Source organism: Cynocephalus volans, chromosome 14, assembly GCF_027409185.1.
Source record: "Cynocephalus volans isolate mCynVol1 chromosome 14, mCynVol1.pri, whole genome shotgun sequence".
Classification (NCBI taxonomy): domain Eukaryota; kingdom Metazoa; phylum Chordata; class Mammalia; order Dermoptera; family Cynocephalidae; genus Cynocephalus; species Cynocephalus volans.
The window spans coordinates 83,512,831-83,534,792 of record NC_084473.1 but is presented as its reverse complement, the minus strand read 5'-3'; the positions used below and the strand labels follow the sequence as shown (position 1 = coordinate 83,534,792).

At 39.8% G+C, this 21,962-nt stretch overlaps 1 pseudogene; it reads left to right on the top strand.

The window, feature by feature from the left end:
* Nucleotides 1–1,722: 1,722 nt before the first annotated feature.
* Nucleotides 1,723–21,681, top strand: LOC134362583 (transcription factor Dp-2-like; annotated as a pseudogene).
* Nucleotides 21,682–21,962: the final 281 nt, after the last annotated feature.

Here is a 21,962-nt window from a genome sequence, read left to right as displayed (position 1 = left end):
ATCTCAGCTTCTACCTGAAGATCAATTTGAAAGTAACTACAAGAAAGGAAAAAAATAAAGATAAAGGTAAAAGTCAATGAAATATAAAACAGAAAAACAAGAGAGACAAATCACTGAAACCAAAAACTGGTTCTTGGAGAAGATTGGTAAAATTGAGAAATCTCTAGCCAAATTGATAAGGAAAAATATAGAAAAGATAACAATTACAAATATCAGGAATTAGAAAGAGAACATCACTACAGATCCTAGAAATATTACAAGGATCATAGGAGAACATTATGAACAACTTTAAGCCAGTAAATTTGACAATTTAAAATAGACAAATTCTGGGAAGCCAAACCCAGCCACAACTAGGTAAGCTGCCGCCGCCACCCCGGGACCCTGCCAAGGTCCCAAGGCATGGAGCCCGGGGAAGCTGAACTCAGCTGCAGCCAGGTACAGAGCACACCAAAAACACCATTTCCACATGGGCAGCTCACCATAGCCACCGCTATTGTCACGGCTGCTGCAAAGAAAGCTAGTTTCTATAGCAGCAGTCACAGCCACTGTGCAGATGGCATGTCAGACTCTCAACTTCATTGACACAAGAAAAGGCACCAGTGGAGACAAAAAAAAAAAAAGAGAGAGAGAGAGAGAAGAGGTCCTCTCTCTCCACAAAGCACACTCCAAAGTAATAGAAGAAGCACCTGGCTTACAATAATAGCAGAGGACTGGATCACACCTCTCTCAGTACTGGACAGATCATTTAGACAGCAAACCAACAGAGGGACAGTTAATATATCAGATCGAGAGAACAAATCTATGGTTATTGGGGGGGGGATTGGATAAGGGGCATAAAGAATAAGTATGATTTGTAACAATGAATGTGCTAGTAAAAAATAAATTCAAAATAAAAATAAAAATAAAATAAAATAAACAAATTCCTCAAAAGGTACAAACTACTAAAATCCACTCAGGAAGAAATAATCTGAATATCTTTACATTTATTAAATAAATTAAACTTGTAATTATTTTCCACACACACAAAAAAATCCAGGTCCAGATGGCTTCACTGGTGAATTCTATCAAGTATTCAAGGAAGAAGTAATACTAACTCTATACAAAATCTTCCAGAAAATTGAAGAGAAGGGAATACATCCCAACTTATTCTGTGAGGTAACATTACTCTTACAGCAAAACTGGATTAACGAAAGAGAAAACTTATTTCCTTAGTCACATAGACACTAAAATTCTTACCAAAATTTTAGAAAATCAAATCTAAAAATATGTAACAGATTCTTCAGGACTAGATGAATTTTATCCTGGGAGTGCAAAGAATAACATTTGAAAATCAGTTACTGTAACTCACCATATCAATAGACTAAAGAAGAAAAACCATATGATCGTTTCAATAGATGCAGAAAAAGCATTTGACAAAATTAAACATGCATTCATGATAAAAAAAAAAAAAAAAAAACTCCCAACAAACTAAAAATATGAGGGAACTTCTTCAACCAATAAAAGGAATTTACAGAAAACCTATAGCTAATACCCTCCTCAATGGTGCAAGACTGTATGCCTTCCTGAGACCAGAAACAAGACAAGGATGTTCTCTCTTACCTCTTCTATTCAATATCATACTAGAGGTCTTATCTCGTGTAATAAGGCAAAAAAAAAAAAAAAGAAATACAACGCATACATATTGGAAAAGAAGAAATAAGACTGTTGCTCTTTGCAGACAACATGACTGACTATGTAGAAAATCCCAAAGAACTCCTAAAACTAGTAAGTTTGGCAAGGTTACAGGACATAAGGTTAACCTATCAAAGTCAATCATATTTTTATGTATTAGCAATAAACAATTCAAAATTAAAATTTTTTAAAGTACTACTTACTCTTTGCCTGGGCCAGCTGCAAAAAAAGCACCATTTACAATAGCATCCTAAAAACCAAATACTTAGGTAAAGATTTAACAATGTGTGTAATGTCTGTATGCTGAAAACCACAAAGTGCTAGTGAAATGAATCAAAGATGACCTAAATAAATAGAGATAAACACTGTGTACATGAATTAGAAGACTCAGTATTGTTAAGATGCCAATTCTCTCTATACTAATCCATAGCAATTTCAAAATTCCAGCAAGAGTTTTTATAAAACTCAGTAAGCTGATTCAAAAATCTATATGAGAAGGCAAAGGAACTAAAATAACTAAAACAACTTTTTAAAATAACAAAGTTGAAGGACTCACACTACTTGATTTCAAGTCTATAAAGCTGCAGTATTCAAGGCAGATCAATGGAATGAAATAGCAAATACAGAAGTAGATGCACATAGGGCCAACCCCGTGGCTCACTCGGGAGAGCGCGGCGCTGGGAGTGCAGTGGCACTCCCGCCGCCGGTTTGGATCCTATATAGGGATGGCTGGTGTGCTCACTGGCTGAGCGCGGTGCGGGCGACACCACCCCAAGGGCTGCGATCCCCTTACCGGTCACGAAAAAGGACAAAAAAAAAAAAAAGTAGATGCACATATATACAGTTCATTGATTTTTGGCAAAAGTGAAAGACAATTAATGGATAAAAAAAAAGCTTTTCAACAAATGCTGCAGGAACAATTGGATACCCTAGTGCAAAAAGAAAAAAAAGAATCTCAATCTATACCTTGCACACCATGAAAAAATTAATTCAGAATGGATAAGAAAATCTAACAGTATAAAATTGCCAGAAAAAAATACAGGCAAAAATCTTTGTGACTTTGGGATAGCAAATATTTCTTAGATATGACACCAAAAGCACAGTCCTTGAAGGAATTGTTTTATATCTTGACTGTGACAGTGATTACACATCTAGATGTCTTTGTTAAAACTCACAAAAATGGACACTAAAATGGTTAATTAAATGTATGTAACTTAATACAATTTATTTAAATTTTTAAAAAGTATGACATGTAAATACCAGAGCTGAGTAAATGCAAAGTTCATTAGGATCTGATTATCCTGTAGGTGATAAATGGAGTGGCATTGGCTGGGTTTGAAGGCGGAGACAAGTAGGAGGCAGTTAAAGAAAAGTGAAAACAAGAAATCGGGAAAAGTTTAAACTAGTCCAAGTGGAAATTAGGTAAGAGACTATTTAGACTAACACCTGGTTGTGTGAAGCAGGGAAGAGAGGGGCACAGACTTGAGATCATAAACTGCGGGGCTGCCACACATCGACCTTAATGACCCATAGAACAGTACTGAGGAAGGGATGGTCTGGTTGGTGACAATGGTGGCAGAGGACTGAGGGCAGACCTTGGGAGAGAAGCCCAGCGTACGGACCTCTGTGTCTTGAGCCCTCTATGTTATCATTATGTCAAGATGCAATGGAAGAACACAGAACCAGAAACTGGAATATCTGGGTTCCAGGCACTGCCCAGCCAGGGACGAGCTGCGTGACCTGTGAAACCAGATTAGCCTCAGACGCCACATCTGACAGGAGGGTTTGGAATGATGGGGTCTTGGACTGGTCTTAGGCTTAGTTGGTCAGAGCACAGTGTTATAACACCAAGGTCAAGGATTCGGACCTCCTTACCAGTCAGCCACCAAAAACAAACAAACAAAAAAAACCAGTGATGGTGTCTTAAGTCACTCCGACCTCTAACCATCTCTTGGTTGCATAATTTATATCCTAAAATGAGTCTACTGGAATATACATTTTCACAGTCCTTTACAGTTTATAAAGCACTCTTAGCACCAATCTGATTCACCTCTCAAGGCAGTGCAGAGTGTGTATCCCCCTTTACACAGGCAGAAACTGCACTTCAGAGAGGTTAACTAGTCTTGCGTAAAGTCACTCGGAGTCCGGTGCCCTTTTGGTCACTCTACAGCAAGGTTGCAGGACAGCTCCTGCATTTTCTAAGACCAGGATCAACAAGGATGACCCACTGGGGAGAAGGCTTTGGGCCCAGGGTCAGGCAGAAAAGCTCATTCCTGGAAAAAGCTACAAGGAGAATGTTCCAGGTGTATAAAGACTTTTTCCTCTGCACCTCAGCTCTTGCTTAGAGAGGCCCCGCTTCCAGTTCATGGGTTTTTAAATACTTGTGGCAGTAGGCGTGGTGGGCTGATCACAGCCCCCAGAGATGCCTTCGTCCGAATCCCAGAAGCTGTGAATATGTTACCTCATATGGTAAAGGGGATTTTGCAGATGGGATAACGTTAAGGATCTTGCGATGGGAGATTATCCTGGATTATCTGAGTGGGTGCGATGTAATCACAAGGGTCATTATAAGAGAGGGGCATGAGGGTCAGAGTCAGAAAAGCTGTGAGGACTGAGCAGAGGTTGAAGGTGGAGGAAGGAAACACAAACCTGGGAATCCGAGTCGTTTCTAGAAGCTAGAAAAGGCAAGGAAATTGATTCTCCCCCTGAAACCTCCCAAAGGAATGCAGTCCTACCGACACCTTGATTTCAGACTTTCGGCCTGCAGCACTGTAAGAGAATAAGTTTGTGTTCTTTAAGCCACTAAGTGTGTGGTAATTTATTACAGCAGCAATAGGAAACTACTACAGTAGGGAAAGAGAACAATGATATTTTGGAATTAGGTATTCAGAAAATTTAAAGCCAAAGATTGTTTTAATCACTTTCCCACATTTATTTATTTATTTATTTAGGACCAGTAAGGGGATCGCAACCCTTGGCACGGTGTTGTCCACACACCGGCTGTACCCCATTTAGGATCTGAACCCACGGCCTCAGCGCTCCCAGCGCCACACTCTCCCGAGTGCGCCACGGGCTTGGCCCCTGGCCCACTTTAAAACAAAGCAAAATGTACACACACACACACATGCATGCACCCACACACACCTTGTCCATGGCATAATCAGTATAGTCAATTATAATTTTGCTGTGTTTAGGAGATACTATTTAACATGCAGAAATTATTACACTATTCATTCCAGAACCCCAAATGAATTAGGAACAAAGACACTTAGAATTATTTTTACCCAGAACGGTGCTGAAACAAACAAATTGCTGGGGGTAACTTTTATTAATACAAATACATTTCAGGGGAGAAGACAATGAACTGAGAAAAATACATGATTTAAAATTTGATTGGAGGGCCGCCCGTGGCTCACTCGGGAGAGTGCGGTGCTGATGACACCAAGGCCGTGGGTTCGGATCCTATATAGGAATGGCCATTTAGCTCACTGGCTGAGCGTGGTGCTGACAACACCAAGCCAAGGGTTGAGATCGCCTTACCAGTCATCTTTTGAAAAAAAAAAAATTATAAAATTTGATTGGAGATTTGGATGATTATGTCCATGATTTTCTGCCCCAATTTCAAACCTGCTACCCTTATCTCCATAAATACACTTAGACTTCTCAGGTGCAGATTTTTGATTCAGAAAATCCACTTTTGGTTCTGAATTGAAATATTTTAAGGATTTACAAAAAGGCATATAGGAATAAACCTCCCTTTTTGTTAAGAAAATTTGTATGACATTTGTTCTAACCCAGCTCTGGTTTTGAGAGTGATCTACTGCTCTGTCGCCCTAAGCGTGAATTTAGTGGTCATTCCAGTACGTGTTAACAGACAGTGACATCATCTGCAAGCAGGAAACGGCTCTCAGGTTACCATATAAGTTGACTTAAGCTTCAGAGAGGATTACAGGGCAGACCTCTGCTAAGTGTGGAGATGCCATTACAGCTAAATGAAAGGTAACTGTGAGGTCTGGCAGGCACCTGTCAACAGGTAAGGGAAGGAGAAGCCCATGAAGGAGCCTTGAGTCAGGCTCACATTCTCCAATCTTTATTTTTATTTCAGGTTAAAGGGTCAGACAGAGAAGCCATTCGCAGTGGTCTTTATTTATGGTTTTCAGAGGCCCGACTGGTGAAGCGTCATGAGGAAGAGGGATGGCTCGGGTGGGACCCCTGTCCCTGGCCCGGCCGATGACAGATGGAGGGCCTGGAGCTTTGTGAAAGCCCAGCTTTTTATGAATGCACATTAATGTTTGCAGGCACAACATGGGAGTTCATCTTCTCTGTTACCTCCCCTGCGGGGAGAGGTGTGTGTTTTCCAATCCTCCCTCACTCCTCGGCCCCCTGAAAAGACTGGTTTCTACCTCCTGTCATTGGCCTTTGAAAGACAAGTGAGGAGGTACAAGCATCCCTGACTGGCAGACTTGGCTGGGGAGCTCTCACATACTACCAGCTGGCTAATCCCAGTAAGGTATTACCTGATAACTGATGTGTTAGTAATAAAGTATACCCACGCCAAGAGACGTTTCCATTTAATCTGATGACTCTTGGAGATGAGATGTTAGCACCCAAAACAACAAAGTTATAATGGTCAAATGAATAGAAGTAATATTTTGGAACAGTGACTAGACCCTAGAATCCAGTTGAGAACATTTTCATCACCCCAGAAAGAAACTTCATTTCCATTAGCCGTCACTCCTTATTACCTCCAACCCCCACTAATCATTAATCCCCTCTGGCAATCACTAATCTATTTTTTCTTTCTATGGATTTGCCTATTCTGGATATTACATATAAATGGAATCCTACAACACGTGGTCTTTTGTGATTGGCTCCTTAACATCATGTTTTCAAGGTTCATTCATGTTGTAGCAGGTGTCAGTACTTCATTTCTTTTCATTGCCAAATAATACTTTCTTATATGTCTGCACCATTTATTTATCCATGAATAAGTTAATGAACACTTGAGTTGTTTCCGCTTTTTGAATATTCCTCTGAATCTTGAAGATGCTTCTGCCTTTCTCTCCCTGCTACCCAGAGTTATTATTGTAGTCTGAAGTAGTCCTTTGTGTGTGACTTTTGACTTTCACTCTCTCTATTCTCTTTCAGAATATTCTCTCCAATCCTAGTGCTAAAATTTCATGATGAGGTGCTTTGGTGGGCTGTTTTATCATTCAATGTGTTTACCTCTCAATAGGCTCTCTTAATTTAGATACCTGAGCTTCAAAATTGTGAAATTTTCTTGTATTATTTCTTAATACTTCCTTTCATTTTCTTGTCTATTTTTGGAATTCATATTATTGCATGTTGGACCTTCTGGCTTGATACTCTAATTTTCTTATCCATTCTGCCCATTTTTGTCTTATCCATTTTTGTATTTTGTTCCACTTTCTAGGAAACCCCTTCAACTTTATCTTCTAACCTATTAAACCATTGTGTGTATGTGTTTTGATATTAAAATGGTGATTAATAGTCGAAGTGGCAAGTCTGAGTATTTTTTCTTTTCTTTTTTTTTTGTCCTTTTTTGTGACCACGCTCAGCCAGTGAGCGAACCAGCCATCCCTATATAGGATCTGAACCCGCAGCGGGAGCACTGCTGCGCTCCCAGCACTGCACTCTCCCGAGTGAGCCACGGGGTCAGCCCCTGAGTATTTTTTCTAACAGTAAAAGGTGAACATTACTCACTAAAAAAGCTTTGAAATAAAATTTTAAAGGATAGTTAAAAGCTAATTCTCACACCTAGAGGATCTCTTGTTGCACATTAAATTGTAGGCACCTTTTCAATAACAGCCTGTAACCCATTTTCTGTGTAACCAATTCCCAACATGCTTGTTCTCTTATACTCAGCCACTCTATTACTTGAGTGAGTTGACTCCATTGGCAGAAAGACACTGAGAGAAAGTTACTGTCATTTTTACCATGTCTTATCTAAAATTTCACGGGAGGTCTCCTTTAGGAGTAACATGTGGCATGCAACTCCCCCTCCTGCTGACCATCCCTGAAGGCTTTCACTTTATCCAGAAGCAACAGTGAGGTGGTTCAGTGCACACACTCTAAAAACAAGGACACTCACTTCAAATACTGACTCTGCCCTTACAAGCTGAGGACCTTTGTCCTTAACTCCTGTGCCTCAGTTTCCTCATCTGTGAAATATAGTTCAGAACAGAAGTCACTCATGTTGTGGTTGTGAGCTAGAGGCGCTGATATGTGGGAAGCAGAAGAGGGCCTAGCTGAGCAATTATTAAACGCTGCTATTACCCTGTCCTCTTATTTTAGTTTCTGACTGATGCTGTAACAAATTTCCACAAACTCAGTGGTTTAAAACAACACAGATTTATTACATGACAGCTCTGGGATCACAAGTCCTAAAATCAACGTGTCTGCAGGGCCACCTTCCTCCTGGAGGCTTCAGGTGAGAATCCATCTCCTTCCCTTTTCAGCTTCTAGAGGTCGCCTGTGTTCCTTAACTTGACCCCTTTCTCCATCTTCAAAGCGAGTCACTCCGACCTCTGCTTCTGCTGTCACCCCTACTCTGACCCTCTCGGCTTCCTCTCACAAGGACTCTTGTGATTATATTGGGCCTCCCAGATAATCCTTGGTAATCCCACATCTCCAGATTCTTACCTTAATAACATCTGCAAAATACCAAGTAAAGTAACATATTCACAGGTTCCAGAGATTAGGATGTGAGCATCTTTGGGGGAGCCTCATTTTGCCTACCAAAGCTCTCTTGCCAGGTTTGTGGAAACATTGTCCCCCTGTGTTGTGTAATATGCAGATGATACTACAGTGCCTGGTAAGTACAGTGCACACATTAACACGATGATAATGCTGATAAAATGTCTTCTTGATATAAATGTCTTATTGATATAAATCATGCTGGCTAGAATTTCATTTAGCCCTCAAAGGCTGATAAGTAAAAGTTCTATTATGTTTAATATACACTTATTTATCAAAGAATTAATTCTTTGTTGTTTACAACATGTGGTACACAGTTAATTTTAGTAAGTTTATTTTAATTTTAAAATAAATGTATAATTTAAAAGTGTCTTGATATTTGCAACTTCCAGAAATACAATGGCTTGCCCTCAGGCCAAATAATAAATGTCATAAATGCCAGGAAGTGAATACATCCTTTTCAGAATGAATCACTCTCCCTTCTGTGCTCGTCAGAAAGCTGCAGAGCCGCATAAAATGAAGTCTGCCAACGAATTTCTTCCACCTGTTCCCTAGTACTACGCAAAGAGATAGCTGAGAAGCTTAAACCAGAATGTAAATCAACCGGCCGACTAAACACTCTCTTTGGGTCAGCTGATATTTATTTAATTTATATCAATTTTCTCAAAGAGGTAGGGCACTGATTTACAATCTGGCACAAGCTCCTTATTTTACTGTAGATCAATAAGAAACAGCTTGCTGACTGGTTACTTGACTAGCATTTCTCTGGAAGACTTACTTCATTCTGCTTTGTATGGGGATTAGTTATTTATTTTATTCCATACATTGGTCAGAGAATCTTTTCTCTGATGCTCAGCAGTCCAGCTTCTCTCTCTCTCACACACACACATGCCTGTACTGCTATTGCCGTGCTTGTCAGGGTTTGATGTTAAGTCTGACTATTGGGGACCTGCCCCAGGCTGAACAGTCATGGACGCAGACCTCATCAACCCCAAATTAGCCACTGCTCCCTCAGCAGGCTGCAGGCTGATGTAGTAAATGCCTCTGTCTTTGCCACCAGCCCTCCCAACCCCACCCCAGTAGTGCTCTGAGAGCTGCACCTGGACAGCACCACACATGTCTTCAGTATGTGCCCAATTTAATGCAAAGCAGGCAAACATTCCTTTTTAGGTTTTAAAATAGCAACAACAACACAGAAATCTTCACCATAATATTTTCAGAGAGGACATTATCATGCATTATTTAGGCTTTCATCTCACAAGTGCCTCCCAAAAGCATCTTGCACATATAGGGGTTCAATAATGTTCAAAAGAGTGAATTAAAAATTATTCCCTTTTCAGATTTGTGGATACTGAAACAGATGTCTGGCTGAAAGGCCAGATGTCTGATTCATAATAACTTTTGAACATCTGAAACCTAGGAATGCTAATATGTGTTCATTTGCTATAAAATATTCCTCATGCCTCCCCCTCAGAGTCCACTCAGCCATGGACTTTGGACCTGGATAAGAGGAGAAAAGCTCAACTTTGGTGGATCTGATTTGGGACTCACAGTTTTGGAAATGGAGTGCTGGATGGGGGTTTGATGATCTCCAGGGGAGCAGCTGAGAGAAGAGAACAAAGGTACCATCTTAGATCAATTAAATCAGAATCTTTGGGACTTTCCTGGAGGCAACCTGCTCTTTGATGCCTGAGTGGCAAGATGGCGGTCTGAAGGCAGCGGCAGCGGTGGAAACTCAAGACTCGGGGGCCCCAGGAACTGGAAGAAATCACAGTGACTACTTGGAAAGAAGAAAAGGTAGTGACTCGCCCAGCCCAACCCCAGAGCAGGCCCCTAGAAAGGTTGAAGCCACCGCCGCTTGCAGTCAGTGACCGCGGCAACTCTGCGCCCACCCGTGGAAGCGGCAGTGGCAGCAGCGGAGGAACCGGCAGCAGCCGAGCTGGCGGCAGCCGCAGCAGCGGAGGAACTGGTGGCAGTGGAGCCGGCGGCAGTGGCAGCAGCGGAGTAACCAGCGGCAGCAGAGCCGGCGGCAGCGGCGCCGGCGGCAGCAGCAGGGGAAGCGGCACCAGCGGTAGCGGCACCAGCGGTGGAGCGGGTCAAGCAGCGGGAGAGGGGGAAGCGGTGGAAGCAGAGCCAGCGGCAGCAGAGCCAGCGGCAGCAGAGCCAGCGGCAGCTGAGCCAGTGGCAGTGGCAGTGGCGTGAGCAGTGGCAGTGGCAGCAGTGGGGGAAGCAGCAGCAGCAGGAGCAAAACCCTGTGGTACTGCCCCATCACCCAGCAGCCTGGCAGAGTCCAAGCTGACCAAAGAGGTGGCTCCCAGGAGAGGCCCAAGACCCGACGCAACAACACACGCAAAGCACTAGTGGCCAACTGACTAGTCATTGAGGTAGCCATACCAAATTGGCAACCATAGCAACATCTTAGTCAGTCAACAGTGTCAAACCTGTGGACTGTGAAACCCCCTGCCACAATGAATAAACATCAAAGAAAAGATACCAGAAATAAAAAAAATCAAGAAAGTACACCACCAAAAGATAATAAATCTCAAGCTCAAGATCCTATAGAACAAAAAGCCCTTGAAATGACTGACAAGGAATTTCGAGTGATAATTCTAAGGAAACTGAATGAGATACAAGAAAACTCAGCGAGACATCATGATGAAATGAGGAAAAGTATACAGGACCTGAAAGAGGAGATGTACAAGGAAATCAATGTCCTGTAAAAAAATGTAGCAGAACATGCTGAACTGAAGAAGTTATTCAGCAAAATAAAAAACACAATGGAGAGTTTAACCAGCAGGCTTGTGGAAGTTGAAGAGAGAACCTCTGAACTTGAAGATGGGCTGTTTGAAATAACACAAGCAGACAAAAAAAAAGAAAAAAGAATCAACGACATTGAAGAAAATCTGAGAGAGATATCAGACAACCTTAAGCGATCAAATATCCAAGTCATGGGTATTCCAGAAGGGGAGGAAAATGGAGATTGCATTGAAAACATAGTCAACACAATAGTGGCAGAAAACTTCACAGGTATAGGAAAAATCACAGATCTTCTGATCCAGGAAGCTCAACGATCGCCAAACGTATTCAACCCAAAAAGGTCTTCTACAAGACATGTTATAGTCAAATTGGCAAAACTCAAAGACAAAGAGAGAATCTTAAAAGCTGCAAGAGAGAAGCGTCAAATCACCTATAAGCGAGCCCCAATCAGGCTAACATCAGACTTTTCATCACAAACCCTAAAAGCCAGAAAGGAATGGAATGATATATTCAAAATACAAAAAGATAGAGATTGTCAGCCAAGAATACTCTACCCTGCAATACTATCCTTCCAAAATGAAGGGCAAATAGTATATTTCTCAGACAAACAAAAAATGCAGGAGTTCATCACCACACGACCACCCTTACAAGAAATCCACAAGGCAGTACTGGGTTTGGTTCCTGAAAAATAACTACCACTGCCATAAAAACCCAAGAAAAATCAAAACCCACTAGTATAATAAAAATGGCATTCATGAAGAGAAAACAAACAAACAAAAACACTATCTATAACCTAAGGAACCAACAAACACAGAAAACAAACAGTAAATCAGAAAGCAAGGAACAAAAGACACCTAAGACAACCAAACAACAATCAATAAAATGCTAGGAATAAATCAACACTTTTCAATAACAACTCTTAATGTAAAAGGCTTAAATTCCCCAATCAAAAGACACAGACTGGGTGACTGGATTAAAAAGGAGGACCCAACTCTATGCTGCCTTCTAGAGACCCACCTCACGCATAAAGACTCACATAGACTAAGAGTGAAAGGATGGAAAAAGATTTACCATGCAAACAGAAAAGAAAAACGAGCTGAAGTAGCTATTCTTATATCTGACAAAATAGACTTTAAACTAAAAACCATAAAAAGAGACAATGAGGGACACTACTTAATGATAAAAGGACTGATCCATCAAGAAGACATAACAATCATAAATATGTATGCACCCAATGTTGGAGCAGCCAGATTTATAAAACAAACTCTATTAGACCTAAAGAAGGAAAAAGACACTAATACCATAATAGCAGGGGACCTGAACACCACACTGTCAATATTGGACAGATCATCTAGGCAAGGAATCAGCAGGAAAACACAAGACCTAAACAATACTCTAGACCAATTGGACTTGGCAGATATCTACAGAACATTCCATCCAACAACTTCAGAATATTCATTCTTCTCATCAGCACATGGATCATTCTCCAGGATAGATCACATATTAGGTCACAAATCAAGTCTCAACAAATTCAAAAAAATTGGAATTATCCCATGTATTTTCTCAGACCATAATGGATTAAAACTAGAAATCAATAACAAACGGAATTCTGGAAACTATAGAAACACATGGAAATTAAACAGCATTCTACTTAATGACATATGGGCCCAAGAAGAAATCAAGCAGGAAATCAAAAAATTTATTGAAACAAATAAAGTAATGATACATCATACCAAAACCTGTGGGATACTGCAAAAGCAGTATTAAGGGGGAAATTTATTGCATTAAATGCTCACCTCAGAAGAATGGAAAGATGGCAAGTAAACAACCTAACACTTCACATTAAAGATCTAGAAAAACAAGAACAATCCAAACCTAAGGTTAGCAGATGTAAAGAAATCATTAAGATCAGAGCAGAACTTAATAAAATTGAAACCCAAAAAACAATACAAAAGATCAATGAATCAAAAAGTTGGGTTTTTGAAAAGATAAATAAAATTGACAAACCATTAGCATGGCTAACCAAAAAAAGCAGAGAGAAGATTCAAATAACAAAAATTAGAAATGAAAAAGGTGATATTACAACTGATTCATCTGAAATACAAGAAATCATTCGAAACTACTATAAACAACTATATGCCAACAAGTTTGAAAATCTGGAGGAAATGGATAAATTTCTGGACACACACAAGCTTCCAAAACTGAGCCATAAAGACGTAGAAAATCTGAACAGACCAATAACAATAAAGGAGATTGAAGCTGTTATCAGAAAGCTCCCAACAAAGAAAAGCCCAGGACCAGATGGATTCACAGCAGAATTTGACCAAACATTCAAAGAGGAATTGACACCGATTCTTTACAAACTATTCCAAAAGATTGAAACAGACGCAAATCTCCCAAACTCATTCTATGAAGCAAACATCATCCTGATACCAAAACCAGGTAAAGATACAACCAAAAAAGAAAACTATAGGCCGATATCCTTGATGAATATAGATGCAAAAATCCTCACTAAAATACTAGCAAACAGAATACAGCAACACATATGTAAAATTATTCACCACAATCAAGTGGGATTCATCCCAGGCATACAAGGTTGGTTCAACATACGCAAATCAATAAATGTGATACACCATATTAATAAAATCAAACACAAGGACCATATGATCATCTCTATAGATGCTGAAAAAGCATTTGATAAAATTCAACACTCATTCATGACAAAGACTCTCTATAAGTTAGGTATAGATGGAAAGTATCTCAACATAATCAAAGCCATATATGATAAACCCACTGCCAATATCATCCTGAATGGGGAAAAGCTGAAAGCTTTTCCTTTAAGAACAGGAACTAGACAAGGATGCCCACTCTCACCACTCCTATTCAACATAGTGTTGGAAGTACTAGCCAGAGCAATCAGAGAAGAGAAGGAAATAAAGGGCATCCAGATTGGAAAAGAGGAAGTCAAACTGTCCCTGTTTGCAGATGACATGATCCTATATATTGAACAGCCTAAAGCCTCTACAAAAAAACTCTTGGAGGTGATAAATGATTTCAGCACAGTAGCAGGATACAAAATCAACACTCAAAAATCAGTAGCATTTCCTTTCTCCGATAGTGAACATGCAGAATGAGAAATCAAGAAAGCCTGCCCATTTACAATAGCCACCAAAAAAATAAAATACTTAGGAATTGAGTTAACCAAGGATGTGAAAAATCTCTATAATGAGAACTACAAACCACTGCTGAGAGAAATTAGAGAGGATACAAAAAGATGGAAAGATATCCCATGCTCTTGGATTGGAAGAATCAACATAGTGAAAATGTCCATACTACCCAAAGTGATATACAAATTCAATGCAATCCCCATCCAAATTCCAATGATATTTTTCTCAGAAATGGAAAGAACTATCCAGACATTTATAGGGAATAACAAAAGACCGTGCATAGCCAAAGCAACGCTGAGCAAAAAAAATAAAGCTGGAAGCATAACACTACCTGACTTTAAACTATACTACAAAGCTATAATAAACAAAACAGCATGGTACTGGCATCAAAACAGACACACTAATCAATGGAATAGAATAGAAAATCCAGAAATCAACCCACACACCTACAGCCATCTGGTCTTTGACAAAGTCACCAAGCCTATACACTGGAGAAGAGACTGCCTCTTTAGCAAATGGTGCTGCGAGAACTGAATATCAATATGCAGGAGAATGAAACTAGACCCATACCTTTCACCATACACTAAAGTTAATTCAAAATGGATTAAAGAATTAAGTATACACCCTGAAACAATAAAACTTCTTTAAGAAAACGTAGGAGAGACACTTCAGGAAATAGGACTGGACACAGACTTCATGAATACGACCCCAAAAGCATGGCCAACCAAAGGAAAAATAAACGAATGGGATTATATCAAACTAAAGAACTTCTGCACAGCAAAAGAAACAATTAACAGAGTTAAAAGACAACCAACAGAGTGGGAGAAAATATTTGCAAAACATACATCTTACAAAGGATTAATATCCAGAATATACAAGGAACTCAAACAACTTTATCAGAAAAAAACAAGGAACCCAATTAAAAAATGGGCCAAAGAGCTAAGTAGGCATTTCTCTACGGAAGATATACAAATGGCCAACAGACATATGAAAAAATGCTCAGCATCACTCAGCATCCGGGAAATGCAAATCAAAAGTACACTGAGATACCATCTCACCCCAGTTAGAATGGCTAAAATCCAAAAGACTCTGAATGATAAATGCTGGCAAGGTTGCGGAGAAAAAGGAACTCCCATACATTGTTGGTGGGACTGCAAAATGGTGCAGCCTCTATGGAAAATGGTATGGAGGTTCTTCAAACAATTGCAGATAGATCTACCATAGGACCCAGCTATCCCAGTGCTGGGAATATACCCAGAGGAATGGAAATCATCAAGTCGAAGGTATACCTGTTCCCCAATGTCCATCGCAGCACTCTTTACAATAGCCAAGAGTTGGAACCAGCCCAAGTGTCCATCATTGGATGAGTGGATACGGAAAATGTGGTATATCTACACAATGGAATACTACTCAGTTATAAAAACGAATGAAATACTGCCATTTGCAACAACATGGATGGACCTTGAGAGAATTATATTAAGTGGAACAAGTCAGGCACAGAAAGAGAAATACCACGTTTTCACTTATTGGTGTGAGCTAAAAATAAATAAATAAATTCACACACACACACACACACAAAAAACCAGGGGGTGGGAGAAGAAGACATAACAACTACAATTCCTTGAAGTTGATACAACAAGCAAACAGAAAGGATATTGTTGGGTGGGAGGGGGGAGAGGGAGGAGGGAGGGAGGTTTTGCTAAAGGGCCACAATAATCAACCACATTGTGTATCGACAAAATAAAATTAAGAAAGAAAAAAATTCCTCATGGTACCACCATCTGATGGAAAAGTGAGGAAAAGGAAAAATGTGTTGCTCTTTTTCATGCAATAGGATCTTCAAGTGTACTTGAAAAAGACTACAAAATGTACACATACATGAAATCCAAACATATATACTTTTTAAAATGTAAGTTTGCAGTGCTGGCCTGTGGCTCACTCAGGAGAGTGCAGTGCTGATAACACCAAGGCCACAGTTTGGATCCCATATAGGGATGGTTGGTTAGCTCACTGGCGAGCGTGGTGCTGACAACACCAAGCCAAGTGTTGAGATCCCCTTACCGGTCATCTTAAAAACAAAAACAAACAAACAAACAAAAAATGTAAGTTTGCATGTACACAGAAAAGAAAGTAATCAACAAAAGAAAGAGGGGTCAGCATCATTAGTCACTAGAGAAATGCAAATTAAAACCATAATGAAATACACACCTATTATAATGGTTAAAATTAACAAGACTACTGACATCAAAGGTTGGTGAAGATGTGGAGGAACTGGAACTCTCCTATACCACTGCCAGAAATTTAAATGGTACAACCACTCTGGAAAAGTTTATCAGTTTCTTAAATTTCAGCATATACCTGCCATTCCATTCCTAGATATTTACCCAAGAGAAAAGAAAGCACATGTCCATACAAAGACCTGTACTCAGTGCTCATAATAGCTTTATATGTATGAAGGGTCTTCAAAAAGTTCACAGAAAATGCAGATTATGAAAAAATTATGCATGGATTTCAAAAATTTTTTGCACCAAAGTAAACTCATACTAACTTCTTATATCTGAACAGGATCTAGTTTGAGGCACTAAGAAGGACAAGACATCAGTTTGAAAAGAGCCCCTATTACAGCTTCATGAATTCTGATAAAATTGAAGCAATAACAAATATCAAATTTATCATGAAGCTTGGTTGGGAGAATGATGAAATCACTGATGCTTTACAAAAAGTTTATGGAGACAATCCCTCCACCTCTCAAAAAATCAGTAGTTTAAAAATAGATAATTCATCTTAAGAAGAGCTGGCAGGTTAGCTCACTTAGAGCATGGTGCTGATAACACCAAGGTCTGGCGTTTGATCCCTGTATTAGCAAGCAAAAAAAAAAAAAAAAAATGAAGAAGAAATGAGACAATGTTGAAGATGAAGCCCACAGTGGCAGACCACCCATATCACTTTGTGAGGAAAAAATCTTGTTTGTGCCCTAATGGAAGAGGACCAACAATTGACAGCAGAAACAATAACCAACCCCATGGACATCTCAGTTGGTCCAGCTTACACAATTCTGACTAAAAAATTACAGTTGAGCAAACTTTCTGCTCACAGAGTGCCAAAACTATTGTACCCGGGTAGGCTGTAGACAAGAGCAAAACTTTCAATGGAAACTTTAAGCAAGTAGGATCAAGATCCTTCAGCATTTCTTCAAAGAATTGTAACAGGAGATGAAACGTGGCTTTATCTGTACAATCCAGAAGACAAAGCATGATCAAGGCGATGGCTACCAAGAGGTAGTCCAGTCAAAATGAAAGCAGACCAGTCAAGAGCAAAGGTCATGACAACAGTTTTTTGTGATGCTGAAGGCATTTTGCTTGTGGACTTCCTGGAGGGCCAAAGAACGATAACATCTGCTTTTTTGAGAGTATTTGGAGAAACTCAGCCAAAGCTTTCACAGAAAATCATCTGGAAATCTTCACCAGAGCGTCCTTTTCCACGACAATGCTCCTGCTCATTCCTCTCATCAAACAAGAGTAATTTTGCAAGATTTTTAATGGGAAATCATTAGGCATCCACCTTACAGTTCTGATTTGACTCTGTTTGACTTCTTTTTGTTTCCTAATCTTAAAAAGTCTTTAAATGACCCCTATTTTTCTTCAGTTAATAACGTAAAAAAAACTGCATTGACATGGTTAAATTCCCAGGACCCTCAGGTCTTTAGGGATGGACTAAATGGCTAGTATCATTACTTACAAAAGTATCATGAACTTGATGGAGCTTGTTGAAAAATAAAGTTTATATTTTTCACTTTTATTTTTCAATTCCATTTTTCCACAAACTTTTTGAAGTCCCCTTATAATAGTCCCAAACTGGAAAGAGCACAAATGTCCATCAACAGGTGAATGAATAAACAAATTATGGTATATCCATACAATGGTGAACTACTCAGTAAGAGAATAATAAAGAGGAATGAACTGTGAAGTTATTGATACACACAACAACATGGACAAATCTGAAAATAATTATGCTGAGTGAAAGAAGCCAGACTTAAAAAAAGGTTACATACTATATGATTTAATTTATATAAAGTTTGAGGAAATGAACACTAATCTAATAATAACAGAAAGCAGACCATGGGAACCTGGGAAGGTGCTGGCAGGAGGTGTGGGAGGAAGGGACTACAAAGGGGCACAAGGACACTTTTGGGGGTGTGGAAATGTTCATTATTTTGATCGTGATGGTAGTTCGACAAGTGCGTACACTTGTGAAAATTTATCAAAATATGCACTTTAAATATGTCAATTATATCTGAATAAAAGAAAGAGAGCTAAGAGAAAGGAAAGAGAAGGAGTCAGAGGAAGGAACAACAGCAGGAGAAGCAGCAGGAGCAAGAAAAATAGCAGATGCAACATCTAAAATCTAAACATCAAACATCTAAAATCTGATCTCCCGCAGGCACAAGCCAGCTGTTTTTGCCGCCTGAAGGCTTCATTCTGAGACCCAGCTCTGCCAGTCACTGGCTCTGATTCCTTAGGCAAATCTCTTCATTAGGGTTGTTTGGAGGTTCAAATAAGAGAGTAAAATTTTCCTCTTCTTTGAAAACCCGTATAAATGTTTGCAGCAGCGATAAGGATAGTGATGGATGGTGTTGACATTGGACTGCTGTTGATAGTATGATTATGCTGGTCAGTGGACTCCAGCTTTCCCAAACAGAGCTTTGTGATGACTGAGGATGGGATTCATCCCACAGTCTCTGGAACCATCTCCATGGAGATTTTGCATTGACACTTTGCAGAAAACAAACTACTCCCCCTTCCTCAGGACTGTAAGTCCCTGCACTGCTGCAAAATGAATCAGGCCATTTTTAGCTTGCAAAGCAGAGAAATGGATTTGACCGCTGATGTGCAGGTCCTACCGTCATTTTAGAGGAATCCATGGTACCCTTTGCTACAAACTCCCACAGGGAAAGAAAAGAAGTAAGTAAGATATGTTTTAATATTCCATATTCCCCCATTATATATGAGACATGATCAGATTAGCCCACCAGTTATATTTTTCCATGTTGTGAATTATGCCTTTAGGACTGCTAGTTTATTTTTGTCATTATCATTTTTACTCTTATAATAAAAGACACACCCTACATCAAGCCTGAGTGTCCTCCCTATCCACTAATACAATCCATGAAAATATTAAGCTCAAAGGCTGGCTGGCTACTAGTTGGTTCAAGCATGGTGCTGGTAACACCAGGGTCTGGGGTTCAATTCCTATACCGGCCAGTGGAAAAGAAAATACTAAACTCAAATATTGGCTGCATAATTCTCAGAGCCCAGGGCAGAAAATGTTCCTCTGTCCCTTGTAAGAGACTTGTCATCAGCATTTTTAAGACATGAACATTTCTACAAGAGGACCACAGCTCCTACAAGTGTTTCTGCATTACTTTTGAATTTTCTTTGGCATTTTCCTGTTAAAGTGACCTCTTGGAGATACTCACATCTTAGCCTGTCAAACACTTAATTTTCTTAGTTTGCTTTATTTTCCTTTCTCTCTTTCTGGGACATAGAGATGGTGCTTCGTGAAGTCAATTGTTTCTTGAGATGTCTCTAAAGAAATGCTCCTGCCCTGATTGAGAAAGCCAGCCCGCATTCTTTACTACCTTTTCCTCAGTTGGTACAGTTAGAAGTGGGCAGGGCTCGCCCACGGGACCATGTTAGAGCTATTGCTTAGGTTTGCAAAAATAGTGAACTGATTATTCTCTGTGATAATCCTCCCTGAATTTCTCTGCACTGTGGTGATACTAGATCAGTTGTGATATACTCTCAACCGATCTGCTTGGTAAGAGGGATCCACTGGATTGCATTTTCCTAGTTTCTAGATGCTATTCTTTCTAGCTATGGTATTTTTCCTTCCTCCACTTAGGGGATTCAAGTAGCTGTTTCTCCAAGTCAACTAATAATTAGATTTCTGCTCTTTCTTCTTCGTCATTTTCTGCCATGTGAGATCCCTGCACTGCCGTAAAGCCACCACCAAAGAAAACCCTCACCATTTGTGTTCTGTGGACTTTGGACTTTCCAACCTTCTGAAACTGTTGGTTTGACTTCCTCAAATGCAGAACTAGGAGGATTTATAGATCGGAATCTCAGTCCAACAAAAGGTAACATTTCATGTGTTGCATTTCCAATTTCCAGCACCAACTCACCAACAAAGATTTTACCAATAAATGTGACTGTTGGGCCCCAAATAATTGTAAGCACCCCACAGGGACTAACCAGTTCAGGAAGTGTTCTGTTTGGGGGTCCATATACCCCTGCACCAGCAATTGTTCCTCAGACACACATAGCAGAATCTACTAGCTGGGTTCCCAGTGATAAAAAACAGGCTAGAGAATTTATAGACTCTGATTTTTCAGAAAGTAAATGAAGCAAAAAAGGAGATAAAAATGGAAAAGACGAGACATTTTTCAATGAAAGTGTGTGAGAAGCTTCAGTGGAAAGGTACAACATCATATAATGAGGCAGCTGATGAGCTCATATCAGAGTTCACCAATTCAATAACTAATTGGCAGTTGATTCAGCCTATGATGAGAATAACATTAGGCGAAGAGTTTAAGATGCTTTAAATGTGCTAATGGCAATGAACATAACTTCAAAGGAAAAAAAGGAATCAACTGGATTGGCTTGCTACGAACTCTGCTCAGGAATGTCAAAACCTGGCGAGAGAGAAGCAGAGGTAGTTAGAACAGATAAGGCAGAAGGGGACTCGGCTGCAAGAACTTCTACAGCAAATTGCTTTCAAAAACCTGGTACACAGAAATTGGCAAAATGAACAGAATCAGGGCACTCCAGCTCTGAACTCCACCGTTCAGCCACCATTTATAATCATCAGTACAAGCACTGAAAAACAGTCATAGATTGTAGCATCTCCAGTGACGTTTGAATATCTTTTTAATTTTGACAACACATTTGAGATTTGTGATGACATAGAAGTACTGAAGTGGATGAGAATGTCCTTTGGCCGGGAGTCAGGCAAATGTTCTCTGGAGGATCTGAAACTTGCTAAACCATTGGTGTCAAAAGCTTTAGAAGGTTATATCACAGATATCTCCATAGGACCGTCTTGGTTAAATCAGGGACTACTTTTGAACTCTTCCCAATCAGTTTCAAATTTAAACCTGACCACCGGTGCCAATTTACCTCAATCAGGTATAAATCAAGGGTTATGCTTGGATGCTGAAGTGGCCTTAGCAACTGGGGAGCTCCTTACCCCATACAGTCACCAGTCCAGCAGTGCAGCCTCTCCACTGCTCTGAGTCCCAAGGCAAGACCCCCTGCTCGTTCAACGATGAAGAGAGGAAGATAATGAGGAGGATTCCTCCTCCCCAGAATAAAGACAGAGAAAGCCCACATTTTAAATAAATAATTAGATTTTAATTCTGCAACACAACTGCACCCAGCTCCTAGGATTGTAGGAACTCCAAACCTCAACTGGGACGAAGTCCTGTATTACTCAGATTTAAATAGTTTCTTTCCACGCATTTTAAAATTTATTAGGGATTAATTTTATCTGTGCACTGGAATATGTTACAAAGTACTGAATTAACTAATAATTAGATTTTATTGAAAACATTTTAGAAATTTATTTTAAAATTTAAACCTGGAATGACCTGAT